At 46.3% G+C, this 19,429-nt stretch overlaps 1 protein-coding gene across 6 annotated transcripts in view; it reads left to right on the top strand.

Moving 5' to 3' along the window:
• Window positions 1-19,429, top strand: part of DTNB (dystrobrevin beta) — a 1,559,893-nt gene that overhangs the window by 311,999 nt on the left and 1,228,465 nt on the right. The window lies entirely within an intron of this gene.

Raw genomic sequence — 19,429 nt, 5'->3', positions numbered from 1 at the left:
ATCCGGAGGCAGGAAGCAGATTGTACCACCAGGAACGAAGGCAAGGAAGCAAGCAGGGCAGGCTGGTAAAGAGAAGAGCACGGGGACTGGAGTGGGAAGGAGTCAGGAAGGCTGAGCTAGGCGGACAAGGAGGGACAGGCAGGGACCAGGACAAGGGAAGCCAGGGAGGACTCAGGAACAGGAAGGAACTAGAAGGAGGGAGCGCAAGGACAGAGAGACAGGGGTTCCCCAGGCAGAACAAGGGAAGAAGGAAGCAAGCAGGAACGCTGGAATTCCACACAAGGCAGCAAGGACACGATCCGAACAAACCGCGTTGAGACGCGGTTTGGAAAAGGTTCAGGGCTCCTTAAACAGGCCCAACAACACCTGGGAGGCTTGCAATGCAAGCCGTTCCGTCTCCCAGGCATTGGATACCCCACAACGAGGCTTGGGCCGCATACCTCCCAGAATCGAGCATCCTGCGCACTGCGCATGCGCGAAGCGCGGAGAGCGGACGCCCGCGCATGCGCAAAGCAGCGTGCACAGGAGACCCGGAAGCGCCCGAGACCCGGGACACCCCCGAACCCCGAAGCCGGAAGCGAGGATACAACCTCCAAGACGTGGAGCGCCGTAACGGGTAAGGAGACCCCAGGACAGGTGGCGTGACAACAGGACATGTTACGGCACCGTATGGACGTAATGCAAGACGCCATGCACGGTAGTCCTCAGGGAGCACAGGTTCCAATGGCCACTGCATCTGGATCTGGGACTATGACACCCCCACAGGAAACTATTAATGTGGTTATGCCCACTCAGTTTCCCTTGGCCCCTCCGGAACGGTTCACTGGTGATCCCAAAACCTATAGAACCTTCGTTAATCAGTGCCGACTCCATTTTCTTTGTCGTCCTACATCTTTTCCTGACCTAACCACAAAAGCAGCATTCGTGCTTTCCCATTTAGGGGGCACAGCTGCTGCTTGGGCTAACCCTTTGTTGGAAACAAATAGCCCTTTGTTGTACGACTGTGACAATCTCTTGGCTGCAATGAGTAAAGTCTTTGACATGCGTTATTCTACTGAAGCCATGGATCTGGAGTTACTTAATCTACAACAAGGCAATCAACCTCTTTTGCCTTACATTGCCCGATTCAATCAACTAACAGCCGAAACACAATGGCCTGACAGTAAGAAAACGGCTGTTTTCTACAAGGGTCTTTAAGAAGAACTGAAAGTTGCCTTATCTACAGTTCCGGTGGTTCCTACGGGATTCACAGAGTTGCTTGATTTGGTTCTACAAATCGATGCCCGAAGGAATGCTCGGAAAGGAGAGAAAAAGCCCTTCATACAAGCCTCGGTTCGTTCAGAGACACCGGCAGTCCTCTCGAACGACCCCGAACCAATGCAGATTGGCGCCGTCAGAGGCCGGTTGTCCAATGCAGAACGAGAGAACCGAAGAAAGAACCATTTATGTATGTATTGCGGTTCATCCGAGCATTTATTAGCGACATGTCCTAAAAAACCTGTCAAGCGTTCGGGAAACGCCAAAACTCGACAATAGCAGGAGTCCCTGTGTCGAGTGTTTCATCGGACTCCAGTACTATTCCTAATCACGCACCCGTAATTGTTGAGGTGACGTTACATTGTGATGACCGAGAATTGGTTTCCAAGGCCATGGTTGATTCCGGAGCCACCAACAATTACATAGACATCACATATGCCAAGAACTGTTCCATACCCCTTGTAAACAAGAACAAACCTGAAACGGTTAATACCGTGGACGGATCTGTTTTGACTTCTGGTCTGGTAACCCAGGAGACGGTATCTGTTCAGATGACATTATCGAATAATCATTCGGAAGTAATCGTCTTCGATGTCATAGCTGCTCCGCAGTACGAAATCATACTTGGTCTTGCATGGTTAACCCTTCATAATCCCGCCGTTGACTGGGTTTCGGGATTGCTCCAGTATCCTTCAATTCATTGCAATGAACATTGCTTTACCAGTCAGGAGGTGTCAAACAAGCAACACATATTGGCCTCTATGGGGGGAGTTTCAACTATCTGCGTGGTACATCAAAGCGACACTACCATAACATGCGAATACGCTGAGTACGCTGATGTCTTTGATAAAGGCCAGGCAGAACAATTGCCTCCTCATCGACAGTATGACTGTCCAATTGAATTGATTCCTGGTGCCAAAATCCCTACAGGACGTTTATATTCGCTGACTCCAAAAGAAGACGTTGTGTTGAAAGAATACATCGACAAAGCTTTAGCGATGGGTTTCATACGGCCATCACAATCACCTGCTGCGTCTCCTCTATTCTTTGTTCCGAAGAAAGAGGGTGATCTAAGGCCTTGCATTGATTACAGGGCACTTAACGACATCACCATAAAAAATCAATATCCTTTACCACTGATAAACGTTCTATTGGATCAATTAGGTACTTCCAGTTACTTCACCAAATTGGACTTGCGAGGAGCATACAATTTAGTTCGCATTCGTGAAGGCGACGAATGGAAGACCGCTTTCAAGACACGGTATGGTCTTTACGAGTATTTGGTGATGCCTTTTGGTCTGTGCAACGCTCCCGCCACTTTTCAATTCTTCATGAATGATATATTCAGGGATATAATGGACCAGTTCGTGGTGATTTATCTGGATGATATTCTGATCTATTCATCATCTTTTTCGGAACACGTCAAACACGTTTCTACAGTCCTACAAAGACTCAGGGAGAACCTTCTTTTTGTGAAAGCCGAGAAATGCGTCTTTCATTCACAGGAAGTGGAATTCCTGGGTTATGACATTACCAATCTAGGTGCTCGAATGAGCCGTTCCAAAGTGAAGGCCATATTGAATTGGCCTATTCCGCAAAATGTCAAGTCATTACAGTCTTTCCTAGGCTTTGCGAATTTTTATCGCAGATTTATTCATTCCTTCTCCAAAACAGTAGCTCCTTTGACGGCTTTAACTAGTTCCAAAGTTACTTTCTGTTGGAACCAAAATGCCCAAGCATCATTCGAAAAGTTAAAGGAAGCATTTACCACTGCACCCGTGCTTCAACATCCAGATCCAGATCGCCAGTTTATCGTTGAAGCGGATGCATCCAGTGTCGCTACTGGAGCGGTACTCTCACAAGTTTGCACAGAAACCAAGGAGGAGCACCCAGTGGCTTTCTTCTCTCGCAAACTTACCCCATATGAACGAAATTACACAGTCACTGAGCGGGAATTGCTGGCTATCAAGGATGCCTTCCGAGAATGGCGTCATCATCTTCTTGGGGCCAAACATCAGGTGTTGGTGTACTCAGACCATAGAAATCTTCAAGCATTCAAATCTATGAAATGCCTTACGGCCCGACAGGCCAGATGGCATGTCTTTTTTGCCCAATACGATTTCCAGGTCACATATCGTCCTGCCCGAGAACACGTTAAGTCGGACGCGTTATCTCGTATGGGTGAAGAGGCGAAGGACGAAGCACAAGTACAAAATCAGTTGTTGGCAGATCATGTAATATGTAGTTGTTCTGTTCAACCATCCTTAAAAACCGAAGTTCAAGAGTGGGTGAAAAAACATCCACAAGTTATCCAGGATATGAATCTAGACGTACATAACGGCTTACCTTTCACACAAGGAGTGCTCTACCTACCGACGTCTTCAACGCGGAATAAAGCACTCAAGTGGAATCATGATTCCTTGATCGCAGCCCATCCTGGACGGAAGAAAACACTAGAGCTGCTCAAAAGATGGTGCTGGTGGCCATCCATGTCAAAAGATGTCATAGATCATGTATCAACTTGTTCTGTATGCATCCAATGTAAAAACACTCCTGGTAAACCAGTGGGCTTACTCCAGTCCCTACCTGTCCCTAACAAACCATGGGACATGATATCTATGGACTTTGTGGTAGAACTCCCACCAAACCAGGAGTACGATACCATATGGGTTGTAGTGGATTATTTCACTAAATTGGCTCTTTATATTCCCTGTATTGGTTTACCAACCGCTGCTGTTCTGGCTGACCTATTCATTCGACATATCTTTCGTTTCTTTGGTCTACCGTCAGTAATCATTACGGACAGGGGCTCACAGTTTGCGTCACGCTTTTGGAGAGCACTAACATCAGCATTACTGATTGATGATAGAATGTCCAGTGCTTATCACCCTCAAACTGATGGACAGACCGAAAGAGTCAATAGCACTATGGAACAATATCTGCGGTGTTTGTGTCTACAGTACCAATCGGATTGGCTCAAGGTCCTGCCGGCAGCAGAATTCGCCTATAACAACTCCTATCATAGTGCTATAGGCACTTCACCATTCTATGCGCTTTATGGACAACACCCCCGATCAATACCTTTGGATTCCAGCTTGTCTTTGGATACTCCTGCCGCAGGCCGTACTTTTCGTGATCTGAAGAAACTACAGAGGAAAGTGAAGCAGCAACTGGAGCAGGCTAAAAGACGCGACAAGTTCTATGCGATGCTCACAGAGTACCCGCACCTGTCTACAAGGCTGGTATGAAAGTATGGCTGTCCACTAAGAACTTGAGAATTCCAGGCAAAAAGAAATTATTGCCTAAATACATTGGTCCGTATGCAGTGCTCCAAGTAATCAATCCGGCTGCTGTCCGTCTAGCTTTGCCTCAACGATGGCGAGTGCATCCCGTATTCCACGTGTCACTCATTAAGCCATGTTCTGAAGCTACTAGATTGCCTGTACGGCCTGTTGCTATTTCTGTGCGGGGTTCAGATGAATACGAGGTACAGGACATACTGGATATGAGGCTACGTTCCGGTAGGCCGTTTTATCTGGTGGATTGGAAGGGCTATGGTCCCGAAGATAGGTCCTGGGAACCTCTTTCTAATATTCATGCTCCTGCTTTATTGAAGCGTTTTCACACGAGAAGGGGAGAGGTTGCCCCTTTGGGGGATGGCACTGTCATGCATGCCGGACGTGGTCCTACCTCCTACACTCGTAGAACAGCTAGACCGTTCTATTCCAAATGGCAGTTGTTCGATACGTTGCCGGGAAAACGACGTTTGCACTTTTCACGTCGCTAACTTCACGTGTATTCTGTTCGTCACGTGAACTACGGCATTACGTGTAAAAGCAGCGTGGAAACTTCACTCGCTGCTTCTGATCGAATCATTTGGCGTTGTGTAGCTTTAACCTCCGTCCTGCATCCTTGCAGGTTACTTCAGCTACTTTTTGGGCCTTCTATAGCGTGTTTTCTGCCACACGCTGATTCCTGGAGCTGTTTGTTCGCGTGTCCTTCCACACGCGCACGTTGTTTTCAAACGCGGCTGTCCTGGGCTGCGTGAATCCTGTTCGCGTGCAAACCCACAAGCGCACGCTATCTTCAAGCGCGGCTGGCCTGGACTGCATGAATCCTGTTCGCGTGTAAAATCCACACGCGCACGTTGTCTTCAAACGCGGCTGTCCTGGGCTGCGTGAATCCTGCTCGCGTGTAAATCCACACGCACACGTTGTCTTCCAACGCGGCTGTCCTGGGCTGCGTGAATCCTACTTGCGTGTAAATCCACACGCGCGCGTTGTCTTCAAACGCGGCTGTCCTGGGCTGCGTGAATCCTGTTCGCGTGTAAAATCCACACGCGCACGTTGTCTTCAAACGCGGCTGTCCTGGGCTGCGTGAATCCTGTTCGCGTGCAAACCCACAAGCGCACGCTATCTTCAAGCGCGGCTGGCCTGGACTGCATGAATCCTGTTCGCGTGTAAATCCGCACGCACCCGTTGTCTTCAAGCGCTGCTGGCCTGGACTGCGTGAATCCTGCTCGCGTGTAAATCCACACGCACACGTTGTCTTCAAGCGCGGCTGGCCTGGACTGCGTGAATCCTAAATCGCGTGTATTTCCACACGCGCACGCTATTTTCTTCGCGGCTGTGCAGAACCGCGTGTACTTTGTTTATACCATAAAAAGGGCGATATTTCCAATTCCTGCACCTGTGACATTAACAGGGGGATTGATTCATTTCTATACTTTTCTCTACGTGGGAAGGAAGCTTTTCAAGGATAATTGGAAGGTGACAGTGAACAGTACTTTGGACGCTAGCGTGAGCCTCGTTCCGTTCGGGATAAGTCTCCCTTACTAATCTTCCCTTCCTTGTCGTTTGTTCTACCTTTGGATTTCCTCAAGAGACTTCTGCTGGATTCTTCTGCCCTAGACTTAAGGTCAGTGTGTGCATTCATGTCATTTTCTGTTCTATCATACTCAGTTTGGGGCAGTTTCTTATGATACTTTATGTTGTTCTAGGCTGACTTCCTATACCTCACCCACGCCCTTTCCAGTGATCCATCTCTCTGCCTGTTTTATCAGTCAGAGAGTTGTATCATTTGGAAGGTCAAAACTTGACTTCACAACTATCAAATCGTGTGAACAGGGATCCGGAAGACCCTACCACCTGTATCCTTTTGAGTACCGTATCCTTTTCAGTCAATACTTTGGTGCTCTCTGACAAGAACATAGTCCTCCCCAATCCCTGGGCAGCTTCATGTAAGCTCTGGAGCCAGAGTCCCAATAGTGTTCCATTCTCACTGCTGTCCCATCCTTCATTCCTGGCACATCAAAGATTCGTCCACATTGCTGATTTTCTCCAACTTTTCTCGTGCCTTGTTTCTGAAGCATAGTTCTGCACTAGCCAAAGGCACTATGTGCAGTGGACCTCCTCTATCTTCGACCCATGTCAGATGCTTTGCAATCTTTGGCCATAAAGGTTTGCACAGTCTTTATGCATTTTCTACAGTTGATTTGTACACTCCATGTGATGCATGTGCTTTGCATATAACCACACTCTCTTCCCATCCATCTGGAGAAAGCACTGTTTCCCAGATCTGCATTTGGCCTCTTTCTTTGCATCTTCGAACCTCTTCACAAGTTTTCCCTTGACACTTGAGTCTTCTGTTGATTTCCCATTTGATTCCTCCTCCCTTCATACCAGGCTGTTCATAGCTTATCACATGATTTCTGGTGTGTGTTCTTGTCTTTATGTCTTGCACATAGTCATCTTCATCAGGTGTTGACCATTCTGTTACCCATCTCAAAGATGCTGTGCTGCCCTAGATTTGACCTTTTGTAAGACAGAGTGCAAGGTGAGTGAGGCAATGAGCTGTTTGAACATCTATTTCAATAGCTATGAATATCTTGGACTTCCCCAGTGCATAAGGCAGGAGTGCACATACATAGCAATCCTCCTCAGAGGTTCTCTTTCCCACCTCTTTCATGTGCTGATGCCACATATTGTTCCACAAATGGGATGTACTGTCCAAATAATCATTCAAGTCGTGATCATCCTCCCTTGCACTTCTCTTAGGTCTCTGTTTCATTCTTGCCAAATAATTTACCCTATATTGACCATAAAGTAAATCAAAAACAGATCTCCCTCCAAAGGGAAGCTTTCCGTCTTTTGTCACATGTATAGGCACCTCTGCATGAACAACTGGACTAGGGACAATTACATAAGGACTTGGCTGTCTCACAATGTCTAGCTCTGCCAAGGTAACTGGAGTGGGAAGAATCAAAGGGACCACTGCTCTCTTTGTATCAATGAAATATACCGTGTGAATTAGCAGAATAAGAAAAACAATGATAAACGTAGAGCAGGCATATATTATACACCAATACATGAGGCTCCACCATTGACGTCTCTCCACTCGTCGTTGACTTTGCTCACTTTCTGGACCTGCAATATGTTCTATGGAAAACATGTTTCCCTCTCCAGTGTAGACTTTGGTGTATCCAAGCTCGTCGCCTAGGACCTTAACTGCTGATGGAGTAACATCATCCACAACGAAAGGGCAGTTGAAACGGGGCTTATGCCACTTTCGTGTAAAATTTCTAATTAACACTTGATCTCCAGGAAAAAGTCTAGGTACAGTTAATTCTTGAATTGCGGTTGCTGTATGATCTGAGACCGACACCCTGTCCGCTTGACTTGATCTGAAATGACAGAGATACTAACCGTCCTACATGTTAAGTACGCACGTAGCTCATCTTCTAACAATTCTACAGTTGTCTGGGAATCACTCCTAGTCCTCGATGAAAGAGTTAGTCGTTCTCATTCGCCTCCTTGTAACTAATTCATGGGGTGTGAGGTGGTGGTCTGAGCCAGGCTGATTTCTTAATGCATATAATGCAAGGGGCAGGCAATGCAGCCACCCTTTTTCAGTGTTAGCTTCAATTTGACTATCGTCTCTTTGAGCAGACAGTTCAGTCTCTCACATATCTCATTCGCTTGTAGGTGATAAGCAGAAGAAAACGTGTGTTTAATGCTCAATAATAAGCTAATTTGTTCAAAAACCTCATTCACAAAATAGGGCCCATTATCTGATCTCAGCACCTCACATATTCCCCATCTAGGAAATAATTCTCAGACTTAAAACCTTGCAGCGCAAGTGGCGTCAGGGTGTGTGCATGGACCGTCCTCGATCCACCTAGAGCCGGGGCACACCACCACTATCATATACCTATATCCATTACAGACCTGCTGCATATCAACATAATCAATATGTAAATGCTGAAAAGGACCACTTGGTCGAGGAATTACTCCTCTGTTCGCAGCGTGTGCCTAGCAGTAAACTTTTGACATACGATGATATATGTTATGATATGGCATTCATAACGCGCCTGTACACAAGTGTTTCAAGTGCTAGTAAGGGCTGTAGGGATAAAGAAACAGAGCCTGAGTGCAAGGGTTGACAGGAGGGCAGTGCAGGTGTGCAACTGGCGGGGAAGGGACTTGGGGCCCCAGATCAGAGGGTAGCCAGGTAACCAGTGCAGTTTCAGAGACAGCCACAAGATCAGCAAGGGAGAGGGGGAGAGTAAGCAGAAGCAAAGAGGAAGATCTTGAGGTGCTTCCCAGAACCGGAGATGGTTCTCCTCAAGTTTCAGAGAGGCAGAGAGGCTATTCCAGAGGGAGGCCCCAGCAGAAGAAAGAGATCTACCACCAACTTGCTGCTTGGAGAAGCGATTGACCCTGAGGGTGTTGGAGGCGGATGAGCGAAGAGCTTGAGAAGGAAGATATTTAGAAAGAGAGAGAGTTTGAAGGTATTGACGTCCCAGGCCCCAGAAGGCCTTGTGGACAATGCAGAGGGTTTTTAACTTAATCCTCACAATTTACTACATGAAAAGCAAAACGTTCTAACAGGTTCAGTATGAACTAGTCCTCCGCAATTGTTGCTGCGAGGCTCTGCCTAGTGACATGTGCAGGGTTGTGTAGCTGTTCTAACGCCACCCTTAATAAGGCTACAGGCATCACCAGTTTACCAGTGCTGTCTTGTCACCACAGTGCCTCAGAATGGAATAAAGAACACCCCCTCCTTGTCCAAAGCTCTTTCTCTTGCTGTGGGGCTTCACCCTGAATTTACATGAGTTGTGTCCTAGATAAGTGATTAAAACTTTCATTCACAACAATCATCACAACAATTTTCTATTTCACATCAGGTGTATCAAAACTCATTATGCCAGAAGAATATGCAACCCTTTTTGACTCTTCGTCCGTGGCTTGGTTTCAGCGCAAAATAAAGTCTGTTCTCTTAAGGTGCGCTGCACACTTAACTATTGTGATGGCTACTGGGAGTTGTAGTGCTTGAATAAGCCTGTCCAATAAAGCAGTGTGTTGCACTGGACTGCCGTGCGCTTAGAGGTAGCCCTTCCTTTACCAACGTGCTAGCCCTGCGTGCACGGTTGACGTCATGTAGGTGGAGTCAATGTACACTGTTACTTCCTGGTCTGAGTGTTTCTCAAGCGCGACAATCCGAGCCACTAATTCGGCAGCCTGTGCTGAAAAGTGAGACGGTAGTATTGCACTCGCCATTACTTCAAATTCCCCATTAGCCTTGTGTTTTAACACAGCGGCACATGAATGTCTTTCTCCCTCACTTTGATCGATCCTCGAAAAACCGCCAATAAAAAGAATCTTCCCTGCTGCTAGAGCATTTAAATTCACTCTCAGGATTTCGTCATAGAATTCCTCATAATTAGAACAATCATGCACTTGTTCATCCTCTGCCAGTGTTTCACCTACAAACATGGCAGGGTTCACCATTTTACACCTGACTATTTTGATCGCCGGATTCGATATTACCACCTCATAAGCAGAGGCTCTTTGAGATGTCAGTGTACCTTTTAGGTTTCTCCGAAACAGCAAATAAAGCATGCTCAACAAATAACGTAATGCAACACCCCATTGCTATGACTTCTCAATAGCGAACGTGGCGGCTGACAACGATTGTTCGCAAGGGAAGTGACCCCCTCATTACTGGGTCCAAAATCCCACTGTAATATGCCAAAGGCTTGTATCCCAACGTAGTTCTCTGCGTAAGTACTGCTGTCATAACTGTTCCATTCGTTTGCGAGAATAAAAATAACTCCTCAGAATAATTGGGGATTCCCAAAACTGGCGCTGTGCATATTGCCTTTTTTAATTCATCAAACCCCTCCTCCATTTCCTCAGTCCGTTCAATTCTTTCCTGATTCACCTGTGCCTTTTTCAGAGCTGGCAACAATGCCCTTGTGTAAGAACTATAATCAAATAACCATGCTCGAACATAATTGCATAGTCCTAAAAACTGTTGCATTTGTTTTATCATGTGTGGTTTTGCTGTATTCAAAATTGCCTCAGCTCTCTCACGTGTAACTTTCTTTCCTTCGTGTGAGATACTTCCCTATGTACAACACCACTTCTGGGCAGTACTGCAATTTCTCTTTGTCCACTTTGTATCCTTTCTCTGCCAACATAATCATTAGCTGAATCGAGTCTCGTCTGCACTCTTCTTCCGATGTGCTGCAGACCAAAATGTCATCTATGTATAGCAGCACAACACTTGGCAAATCAATATTGCTAAAGTCCATCTGCAAGACCCTATTAAAAATTGATGGTGACTCGCAGTACCCCTGGGGCAAATGTGTGCTTTTCAGCCGCCGGATTTGGAACTAGATTTGGAACTAGAAGAAACTCTGCCTCTACAATCTGGTTAATCGGCCTCATTTCTTGAATTAAACGCCACAACCCCCCTTTAGATTTTTTGATAAGGTACACTTCGGTATTGCATGGTGACTCTGACGTCACTAAGATGCCCTGATACATCATGGCTGATCTAGTCTTAAAAATTCCCTCATCTGATTCTCGAGACATAGGGTACTGCCTTGCTCAATGTAAAATTGTTCCTGGCTTCAGCTTAATCTTGACTTCTCCCACCCCTTTTAATAGGCCTATGTCATAGGGGCCCGTAGTCCATAAAGAAGTTAGCACTTTTTCCATATCCTCATCAAAAAATGCAGGACGCTGCGGCACAATCATCATTTTCTGTGGGATCTCTCATTTCTCTGTCCTGATCCAATATGAAATGCTCATTTCAAACACTACTTTGTCATCTGATGGGTCATCTTTAAACATATCCTTGTCAGTAACATCAGTCAATCGGTATCCTTCCCCAATAGCAATCACTGTTCTCCATGGTCTGCCATCATCATCAAAATCAAACTCTTCTAGCATGGCCAACTCCCCTCGCACTACAGCTGCCTGTAGCTCTTAGGGAAACATCTGTCCTCCTCTCCATCCATGGGAATCTGTGGCCTCAACAAGAATTCATCAGGTATTCTCATAACCTTGCCCACTAAACCGGGTAGCCATGTTAACAAAATGCATACCCCATAGTGAAAGACTTCTGGCTCTAGTGGTGCTCCTCGCCTAGCTATTTTTCCTGTAAATGCCATGATAAATTTGCACACATTTAAATAATGTATTCCGGGCGTTGAACACACTATGTGTTCATCAGTGAAGGAGATTGTCATATTTAGCTTCGTCATCAAATCTCTACCCAGAATATTAACTGGTGTCTGTTTTGAATACAACAATGGAACAGGCATGTCACATTCTCCTATAGAGACTGGCAATTTCTCAGTAAAAGGAACTCTACTCGTAGCTCCTGAGAACCCTTGAGCATTGATGGCATTACCCGAGAATGAAAACTTTCCCTCTCTTATACAGGAGCCAGTCGCCCCAGTGTCTTCTAAAAATAAAAAAGGATTTGCCTCCTACCGTGACGTCAACCCTTGGTTACGCTTGAGGATTAGGCGTTACAGATAGTTCTGAACACATCAAGTCACCCAGTGAACTGTCCTATTGTGGGTACATAGTTATTCCCGTACCTGTAAAAGGATTCCCACCCGTGACAGTGACAGCCCTATCCTAGGAATTAACACCTGTCCTGTGTTTGCGCTCTGCTGTATCTGCATGGGTGCGTGCTGTGACCGCCCTTGCAGTGGATTCAATGGCGCTTGCTGTGCATGCAAAGTCTGCTGTGCTGGCAGTACCTGTGTTTGATACACTGTCTGATATTGGGCGAACCCGTCCCTACTTTGTGGGCTATATGCTGGAGGATAAGCTCTCCCCTCCCTTTTGGGAATTGCACATTCTGTACATACCCTTGGCTCTCACATGTTCTCTCAATGTGCCCCGTCATTCCACATTTCCAACATACAGGAGGGAATCTTCTAACATGCCAATCCTGCATGCCTTGATTACCGCCTTGGTTATTCTGAAAACCTCCTTGATTACTCTGGACGTTTCCCTGATTATTCTGAAAGCCTCCTCTTCCACGGAAGCCTTCTCTGCCTCTTGGCATAACTCCATTCCCTCCTTGATCAAACTGCAGTGGTTATTGACCTGCGGAATACCTGATACTTGCTGTGCTCCTGGCCCTGCACCACTAGTCAACATCACCCCTTCTATAGCATACTTCGACAGTTCTCTTTCAATTTTTCTCTTGCAACAATCAGCAATGATGCGCAATGGTCAACTGTATTTCCAGCCATGGATTTGCCTCCATGCCCACCAGCTTCTTGAGCTGTCCCTGTTCCTGGTCTGGCAATCCCTGACATAATGTATGAAAAAATAAAGGTATAGATTTTCCCCACGGCTACCGAGTTTCCAAAGACCACTGCTCTTGAAAATGTTGGATGTAAGCAAGTGGATCCTCCCCTTCTTGCATCTTACGTGCCATTATACTTTCCAGACTGCCGCTCTACAATCATTGAACAGTGCACCATTGTGCGCTGTGTTCTGTGCTGTGACACTTGCGTACCCTGCTCTCGTCCAAATGTCATCAGCCCTCTCCCCAAGGATAGCTGCTAGAAGACCCTTAATGTCCCCTATAGCTAATGTGTTTCCTCCCATCTGTTTTTCTAATTCATAGATCCATTTTCCAGCACCCAAAGTTAAACTCGAGTTATGATATGATAGGTTATTTATAATGCGCTTAATACCCAGAGGATTCTAAACGCGGACCCAGGGATCGATCCTGTGGTGCTCAATGCGTCTTGCTTCCAAGGCGAGCACATTGCCCCTGAGCTATCCTCCCGAGTTTGCACCTTAAATTATCCTTATCCATTTAGGGCCACAGAATATACTGCGGTCTGGCCCCTCCTTTTTCTAACAAGGGAATCTGCGAAATTCCAAAATCGCAATCGGCTTCAATTGTCTGCCTATCCATAGTAGGGACAATGGTTCCCGACTGCCTTCTTCCTGGTAATAACCTTAGTCTGTTCAACTATGGTGTCGAATCCCCTCTTACACTATGTGATCGCCCTTTAGGTCGACCTAAGCTCCGGCGTACTTGGTTTAGGTAGGTCCAGATCTGACCATCTAACCTCTTTATCAGTCGGAAAACATCCCTCAGAACTGCATGCACCTGCTCCCTCCTACCCACGGAAGGTTTCCCTGTCTTCATCTGACATGTCTTGTCCCCAACTCGTGTGGCTGTCCTCTTTCCGGTCTCGGTTCAGAGTCAGCCCGTCCAAAGACAAATCTCTATGCTCTCAACTTAAATGAGCTTCCCTCCTTACCTCGTAATTGGGAAATCTCAAATCGATTATCTTTCCCTTTATTTTTTTATTCACCTTTTGTCCTCATCTCTTGATAAACTTTGTCAATTTTATCTTCTAAATCTCCTATCGTAAAATCCTCCTCTAGAGTTACTTGAGAGGGCCCTAGCTTCGGTTCTTGTGATGGGAAGAACTCCTCTCTCTTCCCATGCTACTACTGGATTTGGTTCTCTTAGCTCTTTTTCAATACGATCAATGTTGTGTGCTCTCCGTCTTCTCTTTCGCTCCATCTGCTCATCAAATGTCTTTCAGTTCTTTGCTTCGTCTCAGACCCTCTCTTCCTCCTGTCTTTTTGCGTCTCTCCTCTCATTTGCCCTACGCACCTCTACGTCTCTGCGTCTTTGATATTATATGAGATATGATATGATATGATATGATATGGCATTTGTAACACGCCTATACACAAGTCTTTCAAGGCGCGACGAGGCAGGGAGGGGGAACAAAGGGGAGACAGACAATGATCCTACTAGGCCAGGTGCCATTCAGATTGCGCAAGTTCAAGGGTAGAGGGGAAGGGAAAAGTGCAAGGGGGAAAGGGAGAGGGGAAAGTGAAGTACAGGATTAGTAGAATACAAGATAAATAATAAGGGCCAGCTGGTGGCGAGTGCAAGGTAATGCAGACAAGTGCTGGGAAGGGGGGCTGTAGGGATACAGAGACAGTCCCGCAGTGCAGGGGTTGCCAGGGAGGCAGTGCAGGGGAGAGTGGCTGGGCCAAGGACCGAGATCGGTGAGTAGCACAGTTGCAGATTCAGTGCAGTTTCAGTAATTTAGCAGGGGAGAGGGGGAGAGAAAGCGGAGGCAAAGAAGAAGCATTCTTTTCTCTCTTCATTTATGCTCTTCCTCTTCTTCTCTTCTCTTTTCTAGCCTGTCTTGTTTTTTTCGATTACTCTCTGCCTGTTATCATATTTTCTTTGTTCTTCCGCTCTTTCCCCTTTTCTTAACTGTTCTTCCTGATACAGTTGCTCTCGTCTTAGTCTACTCTTCTTTTTAGCCTTATCTTCTTTCAATCTTTTCTCTCGTTCCCTGTCTTTTTTACCCTGTTCGTCTTGATCTTCCCCTTGCCGTACTTCCTCAATGCTCTTTCCATCAAGTTTCAGCAATATCTGACTGCCCATCCATTCATTCTGTATGAGCTCTATCTCGTCAGCTTTGTCTTTTTCTCATTTCCATCTCTTAATTTCCCATTCTATATCTAGAGTCATAGTCGGCCGTTCACCTCTCTCTTTGTCCCGTGGGACTTTAGAGATCACATCCCTTTCTTGAGTTTTTTCCGGACTTCGTCACTGCCATAAGCAGGCGGCTCATGCGTCGGGTTACTATATCCTGCCGCTGCCTTAAGCTCTCTTAATGGATATACTCCTTCATCTTTCATACTATCCTATTTTCCTTCAGGCGCTGTGTGGGAGCAGGAGGCTCAACACCCCCGTATTTACACTGGTTAAGCATCCAGTCTTCAGGAGGCGGCTCTTCCTGTTCCTCCTGGTACATCTTCCAAAGCTCTAGGCTAGCTAACCTTTTTTTCTAACTTCTTGCCCATGTACGCTGTGTGCAGGTATGTGGTCATGTGTTGCAAAACTGCTTTTGCCAGTGATCCCCCTTGTGGCAATGGCATGAACATTTTAGCTTCTGTGCCCTTAACCCATTCTGCACTATATTGTTTAAGCTTGGGTGCATGTTTTGGCAGCTGTTTTCATAGGTGCATGAGTGGAGTAACATCTTCCATCATGACAAGTCACAATCGACTGTCAATACTTACCGTCGTTTTACAGAGAAAATACTTTTTCAGAAAAATAACACAATATGAGTGAGCACCAATCGTTGCAGCTCCAATCCTCTATCTCACTTTACTTCAGTCTACCAGTTTAGTCAATACCGTTATCAACTAAATAAGTAATCTATTCTCAGCCTTTTACCACAATCTATAGGTTATCGCTCTTCGACATTTCATTGTTTATCACATATAGTACATACAATATACAAACAGACTGACTGACCGGCCCACTTATAAATTCCACCAATGCTCCTCGTGGCTACTCTCGCCCCTAATAATGACTCTGATCAGAGTGTGAATTGTTTTCTTTAACAGATCTATCTGTTTGTCTCCGATATATTCGTTAAAGATTTTAAAACAACTCCCTCTAGACGTCCTTGACGTAGGCTTCTGGGCTTACCTTGTGGATCGTTGCTCGTCTAGAACCAAATACTTCTACTTGACGCTATTTGTCATGACCTCAAATGCCACTCCAACCCTCTGTTACTTACTCCCCATTATCACTTTCCCCCTTTAATACACATTATGGTTTGCCAGCTCTCTCATTCTACTCACATTCGCCTTTCAGCTTCTGACCCTCGGGATCGTCACCACCTCAACCAGCCACTTCAGCCTTCGGTCCGCTCAGCTGTCTGTAGAAACAGGGAGGGGAATTCTGTGAAAGAGGGACCCGCCCCACCTATTGTTTAGTGACTTGCACGTTTTTACTGCTGGCCACTATCTACAGAGAGCTTCACGTTCCTCCAGCTAAATGGCGGAGGACATCCGATATTTCCAAGCCCCCTAAAAGCCTACTGGGTCGATGGACCTCGAACCATCATCTCTCTGCTACCATGTAAACCCAGTGACCTAGGGCCCTTTAAGAGGAAGTAGCAATATTTTGAGATGGATTGGGATGCAGAAGTTACTCAAACATCAATAATCAAACCGACTCAGGAAATTGGCTAAGTTAGTCTGTTTTATTTTCAGTTGTCTAAAACAGGGAGTTACAACGGACATCAACGCATGTTCGCTCGATTTCTCTCGGAGCATTTCATAAAAAAACACAACTTTTAAAGGCAAAACCCGTCATAAGTGATGTCACACTATGTGGCATACTGCAAAAACCCACTTGGGGAAGTCATAGGATTACAGGAAACATCTAGGTATACGTTCCATACTGACTGGGGTTGTGATTGGGTCTCTACTGTCAGGTGGGCAACTAAGCCCATCCCAAGTGCAAATCATCTTTCGTGTCATACTAATACTTGACACTTCATTGGTTAAACAACCTATAGGGCTCTCTGATATATAGCCCCCTACCATTGGTTTGGCACCTTTGTACCCTTCTGGAAAATTCCACGCGCTCGCAGCACGCAGGCTACCATTCCAGGTGCATGGACGGTCAGCGTGCTCATGCCTCCCCTTCCAATTAGCCCCACATCTATCATCACTCTTGCAGTCTGCCAGTCAATTAGGCTTCGAACGTGGCCTTGTAGAGGCTCTCTGCGCCTGAGAAATAAAGTGAGTATCGTCTTGGTTTCGGTGTAGCTCGACCCAATGTCTATTTTGATCTGACCATGTGACTGGGAGACTGCATTTTCAAGCCTTTTGCAGCATTTAATTCTATTAAATGATGAACTCTTGACGCCTTCAGTGTTTTTCCATTCCATTTCATACAGAAGTTTGTTTCTTTCTCACGCTCACTGTAACTACTGGATGGACACCCAGGCTCACAGTGGCCACGTCTTCTTGGTGCTGGGCCAGCCAAGCGTTTCTTGAATTTCTCTCTCGCCATCAGTAATTTTCCAACTATGCCACACTGAAAAACTCTTTCCAATCACGGGTTTCAGCCTTGCTTAAAGTGCACTGTGGAATATCCAGGTTCTATACATTCCTATGTATTTATACATTGGTGCATCAGCGCAAAACTATTCACTACGTAGCCAGCCTTAAGATTACTTTGTCTACTTGCGTTACTGGGTCTGTAAACTGTAAACTGATTTACGTATTCTTCAGCGTTTCTGTAGCATAAGCATCTTCATCTCGAGCCCGAAATGTTGCTCATCTTTACCATCTTCTCTTCAGAGCTTATAGAATGTCTATATTCTTCTGCCTCGTGCATCTTTTCCAGCTGCGTCATTTTCTGCTCAGCATGACGTCACCAATCTTCTCTTTCACTCATTTTCACACTTCTTCTGGGACTTTGTCCAACAGGCCATTATTTCTTTGTGAATGCATATAGGGTTTTCTTAATGAATACCTTGTGTCCATGATTCTCGGTGGTACAGGCATCCTTACTGGCACTGCACGTGTTGCAATTTCCAGCTCCCAACATATAGGCAGCATGAGGGCGGAGCTTTGAGTGGGGGTACTTGACGCCTCCTCTACATGGTAGTCCCATCCAGCACGTGGAACGCTCCAGGTGCTACTGCACATTGTCTTCCAAGGTAGAGATCCTTTGATTCTGCCGCCGAGGTCTTAACTGCAGTTTTTTGCAGATCCACCATAATATGTGCAAGACTCACTCCCAGTTCTCTGATCTCCCCCTCGAGGGAAAGCTTGGGCTCTTATTTCTTGCATCATTTGTCTCAGTGTGGACTCCTTCTGCTTCTTCAAATGAGATGATGCAGAGGGATCGCTCAGCCCATTTCCATCGCCCCAGCGGCATGCCCTAGTGTTGTCTATTTTGTTAGATTGTGGGGTTTACCTGGCTGTACTGCCTGCCATATTGCCTTAAGCATAGATGAAGTACAACATACACAGGAGGGGGTAGGGTTGGGGGACCAGACGTCCCAGTTTTGCCAGGATTGTCCTGGAATTTGGGCTCTGTTGCCCCGCCATGCGGAAGCAAAGGGTGATCAACTCGCCTAGTTTCTCGAGCAGCTCCAGCAGGCAGTGCATACACACCATTACCCTGGAGAGTGGCAGTTTACTCCCATAGGAATGCAAGGCCATCGCCAAATATGTACTGCAGTGGGTTTTCATTTATTGGCTCCTCAATCAAAAGGAGGCAACAAAATGCTCCCTTTCCCTTTAACGCTTCTCTCCTGATGCCCGCAGCCCTTTGTGTCCGGAAGACAATCGGTAGAGAAAGGCCACCACCCAGTCAGCAGTGATCACCATTCCAGGTCAGGCGTCTGCAAAGGGAATTCTTCTCAGGGCTCCACAGGCTGCAATGTTTGGGTCTTCCACGGTTTGTTACCTCTGCACTGCCAACATGCCCATAGCAAACAGTCCGAGCCGCACTTAGACTTAGCTCTGGCCAATTTGTAAGTCCCAGGAGCATAAGAGTGCTGACACGAAACTCCAAGAACTGCACAGAAAAAAATGTCTCGCTGTTACAGCCTCCACCAGTGTCGCCTGCTTGTCCCCTAAGCCCAATGGCCCTGTCCCACGGTCAGGATAATTAGGCCGATTGGCTGGGTTTGTGCCAGAGCTCACAGAATTCACTGCCATTCCATGTGGCTGCTGCCCACGCCCCTGCATGCAGACACACCACACCCAAGCATTCAGTTTATGCACGCATGATCACCTGTTCATGCAACACCATGTACATCACCCAAGGGAAACACAGCATGCCTCCAACCTGTAGTAAAACCACAGTTGAGTGCCCTGCCTCAGACCTAGATATAAAACACTCCTGAGAGCAGGGATTGCCCAGCACCCTTCTCCAAAAGTAGGGGAATAAAGGCGCCTTCAGAAGTGGAGTTTGTGTGAATGGGGGAACATTTGGATGGCATCCTTGTAAATCTTGCATAACCCTCTTACGGTTTTCCAATGTGTAGTAGGTA

This window comes from Ambystoma mexicanum, chromosome 4p (genome assembly GCF_040938575.1).
Source record: "Ambystoma mexicanum isolate Mex_15411 chromosome 4p, UKY_AmexF1_1, whole genome shotgun sequence".
NCBI classification, from domain to species: domain Eukaryota; kingdom Metazoa; phylum Chordata; class Amphibia; order Caudata; family Ambystomatidae; genus Ambystoma; species Ambystoma mexicanum.
This window is presented reverse-complemented; position numbering and strand designations above follow the sequence as displayed.